At 27.8% G+C, this 22,420-nt stretch overlaps 1 protein-coding gene across 1 annotated transcript in view; it reads right to left on the reverse strand.

Annotated features, from left to right (window-relative positions):
* Nucleotides 1-2,468: 2,468 nt before the first annotated feature.
* Nucleotides 2,469-22,420, reverse strand: part of LOC119608060 (Krueppel-like factor luna) — a 181,810-nt gene continuing 161,858 nt past the window's right edge. The window contains exon 2 of the transcript XR_005231784.1: nt 2,469-3,076. The gene's annotated coding sequence lies outside the window, so the exon portion shown is untranslated. The remainder of the gene's footprint in view (nt 3,077-22,420) is intronic.

Below are 22,420 nucleotides of genomic sequence, written 5' to 3' on the forward strand. Positions count from 1 at the left end.
TTTCGGTGTATGTAAGAAAATTTGTTTTTCATTTCTTGCTCCTTTTTGATAGGCTACAAAATTGTTGTTTATAGTGTTTTTTTGTCCTGCTGTTAAGGATTGTATTTCTTGTTGATTTTTATGTTTTGCAAAAACAATGGACTGGAAAATTTTCCTGCTGCTTTGTTTGGTCTTGAAGTGTCATTTAAAGTAATTTTCTGGTTTTAAAATTGTAACAAGAATTTATGAAAATATTGCAAAAAGAGTATAAATTTTTAAGAATACAATAGTATAGAAGCTACTGAAATGTGCAGAATTTTTAAATAAATGTTTCGGTTAAAATTGTTAAAATAGTTTTAACAGCTATTGATTAATTTAATGTCTAAAAGTATGCAATATTTTTAAGCTTATATAACCAACAAACAAACTCTTGGAATATTCACGAAATTAATTAAAATCTGTTGCATATTCTCAAGGCTGATGATATAATAAAATCTATTTTAAAGATTACATATAATAAACAGAGTTTTTCAAGAATTTTGAAAAATTTAAGGCAAAATTGCTATACACCTTAATAAACTCTAAGTGCATTTATTTTTCCAACAATTACCATAATCCTGAAACGTTACACATTGACAAATCTGTTAAAAACATTATAACGGAATTAAAAACTTTTCATATGAATAATTTTCGCTTTATTAGCCAAAAAGAAAATTTGCAAAAAAAAAGCAAAAAAAAAAAAAAAAACTGAAACGCACACAACGCCAAAATAAATAATTTGTCATGCTGTAACATTTTTGGCAAAACAAAAGTGTAACAAACAATATGAAAAAGAATAATAATAAAAAAAATAAAATAAATTATTTAGCATGTTTGTGAAATTCTGCATGAAATAAAGAGTGAAATGGCAGGAAAACAACAGAGAAAGCTGAAAAAAGAGATTTTCAGCTTATTGTTGTTATTGTTTAAAGGTGCAAAGGTGTCATAATCATAAAAGCTAACGTTGCATAAAGCAACTTCATAAAACCATATAAAAAACCATGTGTAACAAAAATAAAATTGTTAAAAAAAGGATTTTCACACTTTGACACTAACGAAATAAACAACACAAAAACCCCTACACACACACACACATACCCTTACCATAAAAGTAAATAACGTTTATAGGTGTAAATAAGTAAATTTTAACTAAAACACAGGATATAAAAAAATATAACAAAAACAAAATTTACCATAAATACACACACACATCCACCCCATACCCTACCAATTGCTGTGTATGTCTCCTATATGCTCTTTACACATTTTATAGAAAATTTTGTCACATTTTTTTTTCGCCATTATCATATGTAGTTTTTTCCCTAGCAATTTGCTTAAAGTGTACAAAAAAATCATTTAGGAAGTATTTTCTATTTTGGCGAAAAAAAAAATCATTGTTGCCAAAATATGGCAAAAATATATAACAATATTTTTATAAATTTACTTTTTTTTACAACTGTATAGTTTAATATGTGTCTCGTCGTTTGCTATCTTCTGACTGACGGTTTTTAGTTTTTTTCGTGTATTTTTTGTTGTATTGTGACACTTTAATGATGCAAGTTTATGATGCTTTTAGGGCATTTCACCTTTTTTTATACATTTTATTGTTATTATTATGAGTATTTTTGCTGTTCATCTTAAAACAGAGTTTTTGACGCAGAAAAACTCGCACTGGGTGCTTTTAGTTGAAAATATGAAAAGCAATTTTTTTTGGAAAAAATCTACTGTTGTATTTTAAACTTTTATAACTACCCTCCAAAATGGAAAGTACAATACTTTTTCCTTTCCTCTAGACTTTAGTAGATAATCCAGATTATCGAATACAGTTCAATCGTTAGTTCAGACTTAAGTCTACAACTCAGTTTATAATATATATATTCCAGACTACAGTCCTGACTATAGTCTATAGTCGTGATTATAGTCTATAGTCCTGACTAGAGTCTATAGTCCAGACTATGGTCTTTAGTCCTGACTATAGTTTATAGTCCAGACTATAGTATATAGACCTGACTATAGTTTATACTCCAGACTATAATACTCCAGACTATAATCTATAGTCTATAGTTCAGACAATAGTTTATAGTCCTGACAATAGTCTATAGTCAAGACTATAGTCCTGACTATAGTGTATAGTCCTGACTATAGTGTATAGTCCTGACTATAGTGCATAGTCCTGACTATAGTCTATAGTCCAGACTATAGTCTATAGTCCAGACTATAGTCTATAGTCCTGACTATAGTCTAAAATCCAGACTATAGTCTATAATCCAGACTATAGTCTATAGTCCAGACTATAGTCTAAAGTACTGACTATACTCTATAGTCCTGACTATAGTCTATAGTCCAAACTATTATCTATAGTCCAGACTATAATCTACAGTGCTGACTGTAGTCTAACGTGTTGACTGTAGTCTATAGTCCTGAGTATAGTCTATAGTTCAGACTACAGTCTATAGTGCAGAGTATAGTTTATATTAGTGACTATATATCAATAGTCCATTCTATAGTCTATAGTCCATATACCAGACTATATTCTACATCAAGAGTATAGTCAGACTGTAGTCTATAGTCTGGATTACAGTTCATAGTTGAAACTAATTCTATAATCAGAACTATCGTTTCTAGACCATATCAATAGTCCAGACTGTACCATATAGTCAAGACTATAGTCTATAGCCAAAGCTATAATTTATTATCAATACTTTAGTATGTTGTCCAGACTATGGTATATAATCTAAGCTATAGCTCATAGTCCGTATACAGTTTAAAGTCCACGCTATTGTCTCTATTCCTGACTATAATCTTCAGTACATGCTACTACTGCTGTCGCTACTGCCGAATATAACTTCTTAATATATATTCGTTGCAAGTAAATTTAAAAATTTATTTATTAACTTATTTTCATTTTATTTCAAACTTTTAAATGTTGACTTTTTCGTTTACTTACATTATAAAATTAGTGTCATTTTGTCCTTAATGCTCAGTGATTTTTTTACTTTTACGACTTAAGTACAGAAAAATATCAAAACTTTTTCGTCTAACAATAAGAGACAATTACCTGTAAAGAACAGAAAGAAAAACAAAATATTAGACAAAAAATTATTAATAAAATGTAATAAAAATTTGTGTAATTTTGTTAATTTACATAAAATTTATGACCGAAAAAAGTAAAATATATATATATTTTTCAAAAGAAAATTAAGTAAGTCTAAGATAAACAATAGCTATAAAAAACATAACAAATTGGGGCCATAAAGAAGTCAAGTACTTGAGAATATTTACTAATAGAAAACATAAAATTTTAAAAGGTAGATTTGTATTTGAAGAATTGTTAAAAGTTTTAATGCAAAATTCATAAAAAGGTTCTTAAAAAGCATTTCGGATGGCAAAATTTTTAAGTTTAAATATATTTTTTAAAACAAAATTTAAAATATATTTTTTTGTAATTTATGCATAATTTTACTTTTACAATAATTTTATATATTATTACAAAAATTATAAAAAAAATAATAATACTCTTTGCAACGGAATAGTACCCACATTTCAAACATTTATTATAATTGTGTAATTTTGGCACGTTTGGTTCATTAAACTTTTCGTACGTTTTTCCTTTTATGTATGTATGGTTTCCTTTTTGAATGTGGCAAAACGAAAAATGAAAAACGAAAAAAACAAAATCGAAACTGCCATCTATGGTTTTATATAAAATAAAATATATAAAAAAAGTATAAAATAAAAAAATAACATGTAGTTAAGACCAGGTATGAGAAGACAATAATCCAGCAACAACACATAATAAACGATCTTCAAAGATACACCTCTACATACGCACGTTTCTACAATCTATGTGTTTGACTGTCTGTCCGTCCGTCCGTCTCTTTTTGTGTATGAATGTAAGAGTAAAATAAATGCGTGTAAGTATGTGCCACCCACTTAATAATTCTAAACATGATTTCAACTACCCCTGAGGCTCATAAACTCTATCAAACAAAATAAACTACTATGTACGTATACTTAATACATGGGGTACATAGACATTTATAAATAAAACATATACAATAAGAAAAAAACGAGCCAACCCAGAAAACATTTTAATGTATTTTCTTTTTTAATGTGCTATAGTTGGTTCTGGTTTTATCAGGATTCTATATTTTGTATCCTTTAAATTTTAGTTTTGTTATTTTATTGTAGAGTTTTTTTTTAGTTTATTTTGCTGAAGTTTACTTTTCTTTTGTTTATTTCCTTAAAGTTGGCTTGGTAATGTTAAAACATTTTTTATTTATTTTTTTTAAACAACCATAGTTATCTTTAGCTGCGTGTAATTTTAAGAAATGACTCTATAAATAATCGAAAGAACTGTAGCAATAAAACACTTCATGAACAAGTACAACTTTCGGCTGTTTGCCACAAAGTTTATTTATTTAAAGCTTTTGGTTGACTACATACTGCTACAGTTGCTACAGTTTAAACTATTGTATATATATCTGGCTAATATAAAATAGGCTATAGTCCCGTATATAGTCCTGTATATAAACTATAGTACAGTCTACAGTTTATGGTCCAGACTACAGTAAATAGTCCAGATTAGAGTCTATAGCCCATTATAAAAACAACAATCTACTCTATAGTCAATAGTCCAAACAATAGTCTATAGTCCAGATTATAGTCTATAGTCCAGACTAGAGTATAAAATCCAGACTATAGGCTATACTCCAGACTATAGTCTATAGTCCAGACTATCGTCTATAGTCCACTCTATAGTCTATAGTCCAGACTATAGTCTATAGTACAAGCTATAGTCTATAGTCCAGGCTATAGTCTATAGTCCAGACTATAGTCTATAGTCCAGACTGTAGTATATAGTACAGACTAGTGTAGTATATAATCCAGACTATTGTCTATAGACCAGACTATAGTTTATAGTCCAGACTATAGTCTATATACCAGACTATAGTCTACAGTCCACACTATAGTCTATAGTCCAGAATATAGTCTATAGTCCAGAATATAATCTATAGTCCGGGCTATAGTCTATAGTCCAGACTATAGTCTAGTCTGTAGTCTATAGTCCGGACTATAGTCTATAGACCACACTATTGTCTACAATAGTACAGAGTATAATATATAGTCCAGACTACAGCATATAATACAGACTACAGTCTATAGTCTATAGGCCAGATTATAGTCTATAGACCAGACTGTAGTCTATAGTCCAGACTACAGTCTATAGTACAGACTATAGTTTATAATCTAGACTATAGTCTATAGTCCAGACTATAGTCAATAGACCAGACTATATTCTATAGTCCAGACTATAGTCAATAGTCCAGACTATAGTCTATAGTCAAGACTATAGTCTATAGTCCAGACTATATTCCAGACTATAGTCTATAGTCCAGACTATATTCCAGACTATAGTCTATAGTCCAGACTATAGTCTATAGTCCAGACTATAGTCTATAGTCAAGACTATAATCTATAGTCCAGACTTTTGTCTACAGTCTAGACTATTGTCTACAGTCCAGACTATTGTTAGTAGTCAAGACTATTGTCTATAGTTCAGACAATTGTCTTTAGTCCAGACTATTTTCCATAGTCCATACTATTGTCTATAGTCCAGACTATTGTCTATAGTTCAGACAATTGTCTATAGTCCAGACTATTGTCTATAGTCCAGACTATAGTCTATAGTCTAGACTATTGTCTATAGTCTTGACTATAGTCCAGACTATATTCTACAATCCAAACTATAGTCTATAGTGCAGTTCCTTCGAAACAATTAAAATTTATTTTCAGTGCCTAGTTTTAGGCTCTCACAAAATAATCTCTATTATAGTTAAAATAAATTCTTACTGATTTAATATCTTTACAATTTCTAACATAATGACCATGATGCAATATACATATTTATAAAGAAAATTCTTTGTAACTCATTTTTGCTATAAATATTTTTCAACAGCAAAGTTTTTTTCTATACTTATATTTCTATAAATACTTTAAAGGTACTTATAAAATTTATGTATTGATTATGAAGTAGGTGTTTTGCATATTTAAGTGTACAATTTTTTTTTTTACTTTTTACTACTGTTTACTACCAAAGTATTGTGTTTTATACTTCTATACAGTCTTTTCATACTTGACTTCTAGCAGGAGTAGAATATCACAACAAACACTCGAGAGACAATAAATTGTATAAATAAAATATAAAAATAATAATAAAAATATGAATATTTAGTTGAGAAACCATTAAAATGTGCTGGAATTTTTAATTATTAAGATATTGCTGTTGGCAGTAAGCAACAACAAAATGATAAAAGCAAAAAAACATATAAACTACGTGATAAAATGATAAAATTTTTGTTTTTTTTTTGGGTAAATGTCATTGATAAAACATTTGTTTTTGTTTGCTATCTTTAAAACTTATAGCTTAATGCATAAGATATATATTTGTTCTTGTTATATAGATGCAATCATGTAGATTTTTTTTTGCTTACATATGAGTAAATATACATAAGTTCATCATTATCTGCAGAGAAATTTTTTACACAATATTTGAAAGGTAAGAGTGTTAAAAAACATACTGAAAATTTCTAAAGCCTGTATTTGACATTTACAGCTTGAAGTTTATTTACTTTTCTATGTTATTTTTGCAAAAAAATAAAAAGAGAAACTATTGGAAGTGTGTTGATAATGTATGCTTGTTTTGACTCCTAAAGGTATGCTTTATATTTGAAACTATACACATGATGCATTTTATAAATATTTTTTTCTATATAAACACAAACATTTATAATGCTTGAGAATCAGCTATGTTTGTATATTTGATCCTTAATATCATCATCATCTCAATCTTGATGAACAGTTCTATTTTTTTTGCATTCGGTAGTATTTCTGTTAAAAGCATAGGAGTACATTTATAGAATTTATTTTTTCTCCTGGTAAATTTATTTATAGTGTTTTTGTTAAAGTTTAACTTTATACAGCGTGAGAAAAACATATGTATGAATGAAAATGGTTGCGACAATCTTTTGTAAATGATTATTAGAAGACTAAACTATAATATGGTTGCTGTAATTACAGCTTTAGTTGTTCCAACTATCTTATACATATTCATCATGCAAATGACTATTATTGTCATACATGTGATTGGGCCAATCATTTAAATGATAATTAACATTTCAGTACAACATATTACAACATAATTTTCAATCATTAAAATGATTGTGGCAAACGTGTACTTGTTTACTGTAATTATATATGATAGCGACAACTAAAAACACGTTTACAATTTTCATATTTTCCATTTTCTTTTAATAATGTTACAATCATTACTTTAGCTAACATATTTTTTTCTCTGTGTGTTTACACATCAATTTGCTTTTAACTTCAGCTCTACGCTTGGCAGGAGTAGAAACATTTTTCTTCTTTTATAAATTTCTATTTACAATATTTAAAGAACAAAATAAAGAAAAGAAAAAAAAAAACTGAAAACTGCATTCAATGGCTTCAACATTGATGAATCAGTGAGGCATTTACAAAGTCATGTTATATTTCTTTTCCTTTTGATGTTGTTGATTGCGGCATGTAAAGGAAATTTATTTTTTTCAATAATTTTTTCTTTTTACTTCATAAAGCTTTAGTCATAATTAACTTAATAAAGCATGTAGCATATAGAAAAAAATGTTAATTAAATGTCTAGTGCAGAGGAAAAGTATTAAAATTTTAACATTGAATTTAGAATTTTTTTCAGACGTATTTTTCAAAGCGTTAAGTTTTAAATTGAACACTTAGTTGGCATATTAGAAAATTATTAAATTGCTAAGCATACATTTAGGCTTGAACTATTAAAATGTTAAGCATAGTTTTTATTGCAAAGCTTACTCTAAATTTAAAGCATATTTTAAGGCTTAGAACTTTAAAGTGTCTTCTTTAGTGAATCGTTTTGTAGAAGCCTAGTTAAATATTTCGATAGCACAACTACGGAACACAATTGCCGTGGGTATTGGTCACTGGCCCTATGGTCTTGATAACAAAATATTAATTCTTCCAAAAAACGACTACTGCAGAAACTGTAATGATGATGAAGGATGGCATCCACTTTCACTGTCAATGTCTGGCCCAAGCAAAACATGGCTATAGCCAATAGGATGTAAAGTAATTAGGTCAAAAAGTGTATACTTTTAGGCAACTATAATTATTATTTATTTCCTTCAAAATTTAAAGCATATTTTAAGGAAATTTATTTAAAGTTGCCTTCAAAAGAAAGAAACTTTTAAATTAAGTTTAAAATTTTAAACAAAATTTATTTCATTTTAATTTCTACAAAAGTTCTAAGGAAACACAACATTAACTTTTGTTTTGCAAACTTTTGAACTAAAGTTAAATATATAATTAATGAAAAATATATATGTATGCATATTTATAATTAAATATTATAGCTAATGAATATCCCCTGTTGTTGTTGTTGTTTTCATATGTCAATGTTTGCTATAAGCTATTACTGTGCCATAATTATATTTTTATTATTATTTATTTTTCAGTATATATATATATATTTTTGTCAACTTTGTACAAGATATTTTCCAAGTGTTGTTTTGTTGTTTTTTTGCTTTTTTCCTTTTGCTAAAGTGTGACTGTTGTCATGACAGTTTGGCGTTAAATTAAGTTTTTATTCAGAGTTTGTTTATATTTATTTTTTTTTTTTAAATTTCTGCTACAACAATGTCAACTTTGTCATCAGTCAAACTACAAAATAACAACGACTGAAAGTAAAAATGAATTTTAATTTAAAGTTTTTTTTTTCTCATATATTCATTTTAATTTTGTTGTTTTTTTCCTTCTTCTACTTTTAGTCTACTTAGTTAGTCACTCACTGTTTGTCTTCAAGTATGTCTGAGTGGTTCATCTACACATACATGAAAGCTCACTTACTTTTATACATATTTTTTCATATTAAACTTTATTTTTATATTTAAGTAGTGTGTTTGTATATGTGTATATTTTTTATATTTTTTCCATATATTTTCTTGTTTAAGAAATATTTCACACATCAAGTAATATTGAAAAGAAAACTATAAAAACCAGCGTTAAATAAAGTGAATGGAATAGTACCGCTATGGAGTGGTACTGTAATTAAGTGCAAGTTATAAATTTTAAATCTGAGACCGTCACTAGTCAGCAATGCTATCAATGCCTAAATGTATGCAATAGTTGTTCGTATATCAAGACGTTTTAAACTCCCAAAGATCTGTAATAGTTTCAATGCGATATTTATTCGTTATTCAACGCCTAAAAGCATGCAATTGTTTCCGATACTATAATATTATTGAAATTAAGTAAAATGCCTAAAAGTATGTTATGTTTATCATGTATATATTATGATGGTGCGAACTAGAGAATGGTCAGTGTGTTATTTGAATGGTGATTTTAACACATTTTGATTTTCTAACGCCTAAATGCATATAATAGTTTTAGATATTAAAGATATTATGAAAGTAGCTGAAACGTCTAAATGTATGCTATACATTTTATCAAACAGTTGTCTGAAGCTTAACATAATATGATTGTGCCAACTAGAGAAATGATCACAATGCTATTTGAATGGCAACTTTAAAATATTTTGAGTTACAAACGCCTAAAACTATGCAATAATTTTGGATATTAGAATAGTTTTTACAGTAATCGAAGCACTCAAATGCATGCTAAAGTTTTGAAGCTATAACTATTACTGAATAAAGATCAGATTGTCCCTAATACTACTCATGATTGTTTGCTGACAACTCAGTGTATATAAAAGCAATATTTCTGCGATTATTTTCTATCGGGCAGCAAAAAACATTAATTTTTTTTAAAGAAATATATATGATAATGAAATATAAATAAGAACAGAAGAAAATATATTACAAAACATATACAATAAAGTGTCAACAGTAATTTATAAACATATAAGAGAAAAAAAACCCCTTCAACACATACGCTTAAGCACACATACATATATATGTGAACACACATCGATTTGACATAAAGTAAAGGATATAAAAAGTTTTTGCTAATATTTTGATGTATGACATGTCAAAATATCAACATCAACCATTATATAAGTATGTTTATATACTACATACATTGTACAATATGATAACGTTTGAAAACTCATTCATAAACACTAAAGTAAGTGCCAACATTTAAGAGGATCTCTTTGGCAGCCAGCAAAGTTAAAGGGGACGAGGTATAGTAAAAGACTTCATAAAAAGAACATCAACAATAACAGCAAGAAAAGAAAGAAATAAATAAAAGTGTAAAGAAATAAAACACAAACACACACAAGTCCTTTCTTTCATTTATTTCCTTAAGACACAGAAGCACAATACATAACAGCAGCAGGGGCAGGAGTTAAATATAAAAAAAAAATCAACACTGAGACAAGTTTTTTATTACTTTCCGTTTCTTTTAAAAAAGTATTAAAACACATACAGTATGTAGGTATACATGTATGTATGTTTGAAGAAAAATTACTTTTTAAAAAGAGCTGCTGTTAAACGCCATCAACAACAAACGATGACAGTGTTTGCAACAACAAATAAATGAAATGTTTGTCTATATATTACAGCTTAGTTTACACATACGGCAATTTGTTTTTTTAACCGTGTTTGTTAGACTCTTTTCCTTTATACTTTCTTTTAGATTGTAACACCTTTCTTTCATTACTAGCTGAAAATAGTCAAAGAGCTGTTGAAAGTCCTCCTAAGCAATACAACAGCTATTGAAAAAAAGGCCTTGAAACTGCTTTAGTATACAGAGCGAGGCATATTAGTATTTACTTGATTGCCGTTTAATATCCTGGCAATTTTATAGACATACAAACATACTATACAGTGACACTTAATGCTGTCAACACATAATATTTCTTACATCATGTTACAACAGCAGCAATGAAAAACAACAACTATCTGCAAATAGATTTCTTTAGCAGATGCTATAGAGAGTGATAAATGATATAAAACATGATTTATTTTTGCTGAAGTGTAAATAAATGTATGAGTTTTTTCTTGTTGTTCTTGTTGTTTTTTTGTTTAACATAATGAATTTTTAATAAAAATACAATCTCAATATAAATTATATGCTATTATATATTAAAAGTGTATTATTTATTTTCATGAAAAAAAAAAAATGGAAGCGATTTTTTTTAGAAAAAAATATACTTTCACTTTAGTTTTACAACCTGAAGATATGCTATATATATTTTTTATCAAATAGCTGGACAAGGAAGTCTTGCATGAGTACGACTAGCCTAGACTATAACGTAGACTGCAGACTAGACTAGACAAGTCTAGACTACACTAGACTAGACCCACCTAGACTAGACTAGAATATAGACTGGAATATAGACTAGAATATAGACTAGACTAGACTATAGACTAGACTATAGACTAGACTAGACTATAGACTAGACTATAGACTAGACTATAGACTAGACTATAGACTAGACTATAGACTAGACTATAGACTAGACTATAGACTAGACTATATACTAGACTATAGACTAGACTATAGACTAGACTATAGACTAGACTATAGACTAGACTATAGACTAGACTATAGACTAGACTATAGACTAGACTATAGACTAGACTATAGACTAGACTATAGACTAGACTATAGACTAGACTATAGACTAGACTATAGACTAGACTATAGACTAGACTATAGACTAGACTATAGACTAGACTATAGACTAGACTATAGACTAGACTATAGACTAGACTATAGACTAGACTATAGACTAGACTATAGACTAGACTATAGACTAGACTATAGACTAGACTATAGACTAGACTATAGACTAGACTATAGACTAGACTATAGACTAGACTATAGACTAGACTATAGACTAGACTATAGACTAGACTATAGACTAGACTATAGACTAGACTATAGACTAGACTATAGACTAGACTATAGACTAGACTATAGACTAGACTATAGACTAGACTATAGACTAGACTATAGACTAGACTATAGACTGGACTATAGACTAGACTATAGACTAGACTATAGACTAGACTATAGACTAGACTATAGACTAGACTATAGACTAGACTATAGACTAAACTATAGACTAAACTATAGACTAAACTATAGACTAAAATATAGTCAAAAATATAGTCAAAACTAAATATAGACGGACAAGGTTAAGTACTGAAAATTGTGGTACCAAGAAGAATTTCGCACAAGAAAGTGCTGAGAAAGTGTAATCCTTGACCATTACATACATATCCAAAGTATATTAAAAAATTTATAATAAAGCAACTATAAATAAAAATATGGAGCTCTTAAATCAATCTGCTTATTAAGAATATAATGCAAAGTAAATTGCTTTTTCAATTAGTTTTTAATAGATTTAATTTATAAGTTTTTTTTTAGCAAACATATTGTTATGTTTTAATTATTACATTGTGAAAAAAATACAACTGTATTTCAACTCTGATTATGGATGACTAACAGCAAAAACTGTCACACAAATATTAACTACTAAGTGCAAGCCCAACAAACTGTCTGCGTACTTGACTGTAGAGATTGAAAAAGTATGACTTACTGCCTGGCTTAATATTTATATGATAATTTGTTAAAATTGATGCAATTTGTGTATTTTCCTACTGTTCTATACCCTGCCCTTGCCGCACTTTCAATAAAACAAACAGAATACAAATAATTTAGCAGGAACAAGAGACACTGTCGATACAAAAATAAAATATCATAAATTCTGTCATAATATTCATTTAAAATTCATTATTAATAAACAAATACATAATGCATGACAAGCAAACAAACGTAAACGCAACAGAGTAAACAATTTTTTAAAACAAAAACAACCAACATAAATATTTTTTTTTTATAGAAAAAAAAAATACTTTTTTTGCTGCTGTTGCAAATGCTACTGTAAATTTGTTTTTAAATTTAAAAAAAAAAAAAGAAAAGACAAATAAAGAAAAATTTACATAATTTACATACATTTTTAATTTGTTGTAAAAATATCTCTATATATGTATATAAGCTGCTATAAATATAAACAACAACAAATAAATTTAAAACACAGAAAAATAATATAATAATTTTAAACAAAAAACCAATACTTTTATGCCACCATTGTAGTTATATTTATACTGCAAATGTATTTGTTGTTTTAATAATTTAAATCTGCAATAAATTTAAATATTTCCAATTAAATACATAATGAAATACATAAAACAAATAGTTTGTTTTTAAAATGGTCGAAAAGAAGCAACAAAAAAATATTAATTTAATGTTTTAAATATTTACTAGATTTAAAATAAAAGTATTTGAACTTTAAACAAAAGCTATAGCATATATTAAGGGTTTTTTGCAATAATTCATTTTAATTAATATTTGTTTAAAGTATTTATAGGAAGGATATCAATTAAGTGTTGTTTAAAAATTACTTAGAATTGGAATTTAATAGAAATTTCTGATAAAAATGTTTAAAGGTGAAGAATTTAAATTTAGGAAAAAATTTAATATTTAGTGAAAATTTGAATTTTTTTATTGAAAAATAAATTTTAAGACAAAATATGAATTTTCAGCTAAAATTTGAATTTTTAATGAAAATATTAAGTTCTAGTGAAAAATTTAAGTTTTACTAAAAATTTGATTTTTTTTTTTGGAAAATTTGAAGATTTAGTAAAAATTTTAATTTTTAATGATTTTTGAGATAAATTTTATTTTTAGTGATTTTGAGTGAATATTTTGCTTTATAAATATTGAGTTGTTTACCAAATTTAGCCATTTTCACTTAAAGTAGGCACCACTTTTTAATCTGTTTATACCCCTAAAAGTGGGTAATATTTTATCAAATTTTCCATTTCCCCCAAGTAGGCCAAGTTTTTATTTCTACCGCCTATTGGTCTTCGCTAACATCCTACTTTAACAAATAAAAAACATACCTTTAGGATCTAAATTTAAAATGGTTGACTAGACTAAAGACTAGAATATATACTAGAATATAGACTACACTTTAGACTAGACCATAGACTAGACCATAGACTAGACCATAGACTAGACCATAGACCAGAACATAGACTAGACCATAGACTAGACCATAGACTAGACCATAGACTAGACCATAGACTAGACCATAGACTAAACTATAGACTAGACTATAGACTAGACTGTAGACTAGACTATAAACTAGACACGTTCACCCCTAAAAGTAGGCATCAATTTAACACATTTCCCCCAAAATAGGCCAAGTTTTTATTCTACTGTCTATTGGTCTTTGCTGACTGTAACATACCTTTAGGATCTAAATTTAAAATGGTTAAATTCAAATAACAACCTTTCAAGAATACCAATTGAAATATATAAAATATGTTTGTATATGTAAATTTATTTTCCCCCCAAAAAACTTTTAAATAACCACAATTTATGTTTTAATTTCTAATATAATTACTACAAACCTTAAAATATGCTAAATATCTATAAAATTATTTAATTTAAAATTTGGACCCCAAAAACTTTGGACACATCATTTGCAACTCCTTGCCATCATAAGACAAATGTGACTATGTGACAAAAACATATGGGAATGTTTTTCTGAAATTATTAATTTTACGTTTACTAAACCCCACCTTAAAGTAGACTTTAAATAAAAAACCTTAGATTTTATATGCTTTAAAAGAACAATGAATGAAATTAAAGTCAGAGAAAAGTAAAACAAAATATTTTATTATTAACAATATTCACATTTACATATTTTGCTGTAACAACAACAACGTACAACAAAATCGAAAAAATTTATAAAAAAATTATACATGACTTTAATAACCTCCATCCCTTGAGTGGCATTGCAAATGTACGTTTTTGTGTCAGGAAAATTTTTGTAAAATATAAAAAAAAAACATTCTTACGATTTCAAATTAAAAAAAACAAAAAGCTGTAATAAGCAACAACAACACAATGAAACCCTCAACCTTTAACACTTCAAAAAGTAGCCAAACAAACGTTTGCTTCCTTAATTCTAAAAACCAGCAGGATGTGGCAGGAGTAAAAAGTAAGTAGTAGTAGTGGGTAATATAGTAAGTAAAGACAAGTATTTAAAAATTGGGTGGTTGTGAATAACAGAGTTCTTGTTACACATACACACCCATTATTTTGCACATTAATTCTATAAATTTGTATAAGTATAAGTGTTATAGAATAGGTGTATGTATGTGTGTATTTATGTTTGACTGTCTGTCTTGTATTTTGTAGCATATCATTATTATGCACGTTGTGTAATTTGTGTAAATTTTTGAATTGTTAATTAAGTCTTGTGGCAAAAAGCATGACTGTATTCTTCTGGGCCCTTAAAATAACAGAAGTAAGAGCTTTATATATGTACATTTGTTGCTATATATTTGAGGGTGTTATTAGGGTTTGACGCCAAGACAGAAATGTATGAACCATGTCCTATAATTAAATTTATTTAAATATTTCTGCTTAATTTTTAAAATGTTGTAAAACTTGTTTCTTTTTCATCTTTCTTTCTTACTTATATCGGCTTAAATAATGTTATTTCAGGTGCTGCTTAGTTAAATGGAAAAAATTAAAGCCTAATTTTAGGTGTTTAATGGCGTAATGTAAAAAAAAAGCACATTAAATAAACACTCACTCATCATTTTTAGACAAGTCTAGACAATTAAACATGCTGCTTGGCTAATAAACAAAATAACCATTAAAATGTTAACCTTAGCATATTTTTAGGCAGGACAAAAATACAAAAATTTGTTTTATAACTAACTAGAATTAAAAAGAGATTATTTTTTACAGTTTTAGGAAAAAAATTATAACTTTTTGTTAAATGTTTTAGGTTTAGCATACTTTTAGGTTATTATTATAAAATTTCAAATTTTAATTAAGAACTCATAACAAATTACAAATGTTTTAAACATTAAAACCAACAAAAATTCATATGTGTGTGTGTCCTGATTATGTAAATCCATTTTAAGTAATTAAGTCTTGTTATATCAACATCATTTTCTTGCTTTAAACACAACTTTTTTCTCTTAAATTAGTGTGTGTGTGTTTGAAATCGTAAGAAAAGGTCTATATTTCTATTTACTTACAACTTGTTGCTTAATTTTTTCTCCCCAATTTTCTTGTTGTCTTATTTATTAAATGTTAAAGCAAATCTCTTAATGTTGCTACAAGTTATAAAGATATTGATTTTTGATATTAAGAAAAGTTTTTCTGTGTGTTCCAAAAGTAACTTTTGTTACTTGTGTTAACTACTAAAGGTAGTTTTATTTGTGTTTTATATTTATTTTAGGGATTAGCTTGATTAAAAAGGTAAAGAAATCATATAATTTTAAGGGTAAAATAAAACCCTTAGTCTTAGCAAAAAAAAAAACTATACTTAAAGCTGTGCTTTTAGTAAATTAAAGTGTTAGTTTGGCATACATTTTATTTTAAGGGAAAAATATTTGTAATTTTAAAAAGCTGTACTAAAAGTAGGCAATACATTTTGCTTGTATAGTCTCCCTAAAAGAGGTTGTAAATTTCAGATTTAAAAATCTCTCTTTGTTTTGTATTTTATTAAGAAATTAATATTTATTTTTTTTCACTCCTAAAAGTAGGCAACATTATATATTTTTTAATTTCTATGCTGCCTGTAATAAATCAGTATATAATTCTAGGATATTTTTATAGTAAGCATCAGAAGGAAATTTCTATGTACAAAATAGGCAGACAGACGGACAAGATTGTTATATGCTTAACATTTGCTATTAGTTTGTTAACTTTAGCATTATAATTATTTTAAACGTAAAAGTATGCAATAAACATTTTTGTATAAGAAGATGTATACTTCTGTTGTACAATTATACTTTATTAAAGGTTTATTAAACAAATTTTTACACAAAATTTAAACCATAAACTTTTGAAAAAATATCATGAATATTTCATAAGAAATTAACTTAAATTTTTACATTAAATCACATGCCTAAAATCTCCTTAAAGATTTAACACTTCAGTTAACTTTAATTATATATTGCATTATTACAAATCTATAATTAACTTACAAATTCATATAAATACAAATTAAATGCAAAACAACAAAATCACAGCATACGTTAAGGCTACCTATGAAATTAACAAAATACAGCATACCTTAAGGCGGCTACATATAAAACCAGCCTACATAACTGCATAAATTAGTAACTAATGAACTTATTTCATTATAAATACAAGCAAAAAAAAAAAAGAATAAAATGTTTATGATTTCTTAAGAAAAATTAAGGTAATTTATTTAATAAATTATCTTGAACATAAACATCAATGTGTCGTCGTCGTCTTTGCCAGTTTAATCATTAACACGCAAATCTCACACGCACAACAAATAATCAAAGACAACAAATTACTAAACTGGAAGAAACACCTCATCCCCTACATAAAAAATTATAAGAAAAAAACGACATATTTTTTTTTATATAACTATGACCCCCAAAAGCAAAGTGAATATTATCTTAACAACCCATATACATACATATGAACAGTCAAAAAAGGACAGGCAGACATAAGTTCATAAATGAATAATAATATACATATTTTAAGAATGCTCACCCTTAATCACTGAAATCTTTGACATTCAGTTTCCACACTTACACACCCCACCAAAAGATATGTATGTCATATGCCACAAAAAAAAGAGCAGAAAATAAAAATTATTATAAATCATTTGTCATCATATATAGTATAAAGAGCCAGAGAGCTTTAACTACAACAAGTACAATATTCAAAACCAAGGTAACACACTTCCATCTAAATACTTACATAGACAGTTATAACAAAAAACAAGTATACATATATACATTATTTGAAAGTATGCATTAAATTATTGCTTTAAGGTTGTCATACATCATCATCTCTTCTCTCGACTCTTTATGTTTAAGACGACATGTAGAAAAATGATTTTGTTACATTTTCCTTATTTAGAATTTCCTTTTTTTCCTCTGACTTCCTTTTTACTTCATATAGCCCCTTCATTCATATTTATGTTTTGTCATCAAAAGTCCCCTGTTAAATTAGGTTGATGGCATAAGAAATCACAGCACCTTGTGTTTACAGAAATTAGCTTGTGAATTTTTTATAACTACAATATGAATGTGTTCAGCACTAATAAACACACACATATACATACATACGCACCCATATAAATATGGCTTTTGATTGACATTTTCTCTTGTACATTTGCCCATAAGTATGCCTCGTTTTTCATTTGTTTTTTTTTGTTCTTGGTCTTGTTTTCATGTTCTTGTTTATTTGGTTTGTGTTCATTTGATTTTTGCATTTTGTTTTTTTTTTTGTTGGTATATGATTTGTTAACATATTTTGTCAGTATGTTGGCAGACATGTTTTTTAAGGATTGTTACCGAGCAGTTTTAAAAGGACTCGAAATGCATAAGGCAAATTTGCCATTTTAGTTGAAAGACTAGGTTTAAGACTCGGCTTAAGACTCGGCTATATAATATAGCCAATATATAGAAGAAGTTTCGGCTATTGACTAGACTAGCTATAGTCTCGACTATGGACACAACTGTAGGCTTGACTATAGAAGTTTCGGCTATTGACTAGACTAGCTATAGTCTCGACTATGGACACAACTGTAGGCTTGACTATAGACTAGACTAAAAAAGAGACATACTAAAGTCTGGCCTATAGACTTTAGTCTAGTCTGACCTATAGACTAGTCTGTTATCTGTCCTATAGACTAGATATATAGACTAGACTAATGTCTGACCTATAGACTAGACTACAGTCTGGCCTATAGACTAGAATATAGTCGGGCCTATAGACTAGACTATAGTTTGACCTATAGAGTAGACTATAGTCTGGCCTATAGACTAAACTATAGTTTGACCTATAGAGTAGACTATAGTCTGACCTATACACTAGACTATAGTCTGGAATATAGACCAGACTATAGTCTGGAATATAGACCAGACTATAGTCTGGAATATAGACCAGACTATGGTTTGGCCTATAGACTAGACTATAGTCTGGCCTATAGAGTAGACTAAAGTCTGGCCTATAGAGTAGACTATAGTCTGGCCTATACAGTAGACTATAGCCTGGCCTATAGAGTAGACTATAGTCTGGCCTATACAGTAAACTATAGTCTGACCTATTGAGTAGACTATAGTCTGGCCTATAGAGTAGACTATAGTATATATAGAGTATAGTCTGGCCTATAGACTAGACCATACTCTCGACTATAGACTAGACAATACTCTCGACTATAGACTATTAGTCTTTACTCTCGACTGTTGATTAGTCTTTAGAATCGGCTAACGATTATACTATAGTCTCGACTAAAGACTATATAGATTAGACTATGGTTTCCACTATAGATTAGACCATAGTCTCTACTAGACTACTGACTGGTCTATAGTCTGGACTAAAGATTAGACTATAGTCTCGACTAAAAACTACACTATAGTCTCAACTATAGATTAGTCATTAATTTATCGTCTGGAGGACAACTTGGAGGATTTACTGATCTTCTATTCATATCCTTTAGTAGTTAAAGTAAAGCTTTAAGAGCTTAATTTTGGCAAAAACTTAAATATAAAACAATTTTTTTCTTGTAATCACTTAGTTTTTTCTCAAGTATATTTATTTTCTTATATTTATAACTTTTCCAAAAAAAACAAAAAAATCTATTTATTTTCGAACCTAAAGACCCACTTCAAGTGCAATGGCACAGAAAACTCATAGACCGAAAACAATATTAAACGAGACATTTGTATGACTATGTTTTACTTCATCTCTATCTGTCTGTCTGTCCGTACGTCCGTCCATCCATTCGTCAGTCTGGCTGACAACTTATATTTTCATGTCTGTTGGCTGCTGCTGTTGTTGAGAAAAAGTTTGTATGAAAAGCAAAAAAAAAAAAAAAATTTGTTGGCTGTTTAATATAAAAAACATAAAAATAATAATGATGGCAATATAAAAATACAAATAAAACAAAAACAAGAAAACAATAAATTAAACAACAGCAGCAGCCCCTGATTATTTATAAAGAAAAATATCTTACTCCTCTGCTTATTTGTTTTTATAGCAGACCGTACTTAACAAAAGCTGAAAAATATTTTTATTTAAAAAAATTTATAATTTTTTTGTGTTTTTTGGTTGAAATGCATGTTCATTGCAATGAGAACTGACTTCCGAATTAAATGTTTTAAGTTTTGTTTTTTATTTTATTTTTTATTTAATTTTTTCTTAAATGTTTTCTGTGGAAATTTTTCATTTCTTTCTTATTTTTTTGTTGCTGCTTTAACAACATCATGTTCAGCATCATGTTGTTCATCACCATTATTTATTTATTTAATTCAGTTTTCTATTTTTTTGTTTTTATTTCGTTTCTTTCACCAAATAAATGTGTGAAATTAAAATTGCATTGGTTATGAACGAAAAGAAAAAGGAGTAAAAAAAATACTGAAAAAAAAGTTAAAAAAAATTGTGAAAAAATTTTATATAAAGCAATTTTCTTAAGAAAATTTTGTTTGCTAAGAGAGAGTAGTTTTTGAGAAGAGTACATTTTTAAAAAATACTTTTTTGAGATTTTTTAAGAATTTTTTTTTAATCTCTTGAGGAGCGGATTTTAAACACCTTTTAATAAAAAAAACTGAAAGGAAACTCATTTTGAAAATCTTTAGTTGTTTGTGCTAATATTTGTAATGGTTGTGTTGCCTCTTTTTAGGTGCAGTGATGTCCGTCCATCCATCTTTTATCCACCATTTGTCACATTATTATTCCATTGGGGACACAAACGGAACGACAGGCTACCCGCTAGACTACTTGGGAGCAATAAGGTGGTGACTGACTTCCTCTCTGCATTAAAAAGAGTTTAAACATGCCAACTGTACTGAAGTTTATGAAGTATTTAAAACTTGCCTAAAATTGCTACATTGCGACTCCCTTCTAAAACTGCTGAGCAGCTGTAAATAAACTTTGTCAAAGTAGTAAACTCAATTAACGGGGAAAAAAACAGATATAAAAGTAAATTACAGCATTTAAAATGTGAAAATTCTGAAAATTTTTATTGTATAATCAAGTAGAAAAAAACCTCATTACTGTCACCTTGTGAAGTCATCAACTCTAGTTTCATTGTCATTATAATTTCATTTTTATCGTCCTCAACATACCCTAACTCTCATCAACATCATTGTCGTCTTTAACAGCTTCCCCATAGTAGCTCAGTCCAAATTATGTTAACATGAAACCAGAGTTTTATTTATCCTTTTTCTACATAGTTTGTCTGTATTTAAGTATTTTATTATTATTTCTCTTTTTACCTTGAGTTTAATGTTTTCTACGTTCTACAATTAATGGTTTTTAAGCCTTTAAACAAAAAAAGAATAACGATTTAATGTTTATTCCGTTTGTTAAGGATTTCAGTCTCTTGCTGCTGCTGCTGCTATTGCCACTGCACTTTCTACAGGAAGGCATTTTTAAGTAACAAAGGAAATACAGTTGTATGCCTCTGTGTTGTTAAGAAAATGTGGCAGTTTTTACGTTTTTGTGTCTGTTTACTTGTTTGCTTTCTTTTGGCTCTTGAGTACATATATAAAACGTATTATTTATTTAAAGCCTTAAAGTAGGCAATAACATTATAATTTACTAGCAGCCTTGAAGTGGGCTATAATTTCGAGAACATAAAATATCAGTTTTGTAGTAAATATATAATTAAAATGTAATTCTAAATTCTTTATATGCAGTTAGTAAGAGTATTTAAACAAGTATAAGCAGAAGCCTTAAGGTAGGCAATGTTTATTAGAAAATTAACCTTTTCTCCTACAAAAAAAAATTATTAAAAATATAACTTCTTTTGAATTTTGATAAAATTTTATTCTTCGAAATACTTGTGCCTTAAAACTCTGAATTTAGAATTGGTCAATATTTAAGATTTTCAAATTTCAAACACATGCCTTAAAGCATACTACAAACCAGTTAGTTTTATTAAGGCTTTAAATTACAAATCTTTATTAAAAATAAATTACAAAGAAATCGTTTAAAACTACATTTCAATCTTTTAAATTAACCTTAATTTCTCTTGAAAATGTATGCCATTTTTATGGCTCCTTAAAGTATATTATGCCTTAAAGCCTAGTATGTATTTTGAAATACTTTAATATTTAAAAGTATTTTGTATTTAATACCATTAACCTCAATTTGTTTTTACCTACTTTAGCCTATACTTTTAAGTATTTACCACATTAAACTGTTCTAATTTTAGTAAAAACCTTGATTATTAAGTTTTCGAATTGTGCAGCAAGTAAATTTCTCTATATCCTTCACTTTCTCTTCATGTACAAACTCTCGCAAGGGGCCAACATTAATTTTTCAATAA

This window comes from Lucilia sericata, unplaced genomic scaffold (genome assembly GCF_015586225.1).
Source record: "Lucilia sericata isolate MDLA Ls3-8-SP2 unplaced genomic scaffold, ASM1558622v1 Contig000783F_arrow, whole genome shotgun sequence".
In the NCBI taxonomy this organism is placed as follows: Eukaryota; Metazoa; Arthropoda; class Insecta; order Diptera; family Calliphoridae; genus Lucilia; species Lucilia sericata.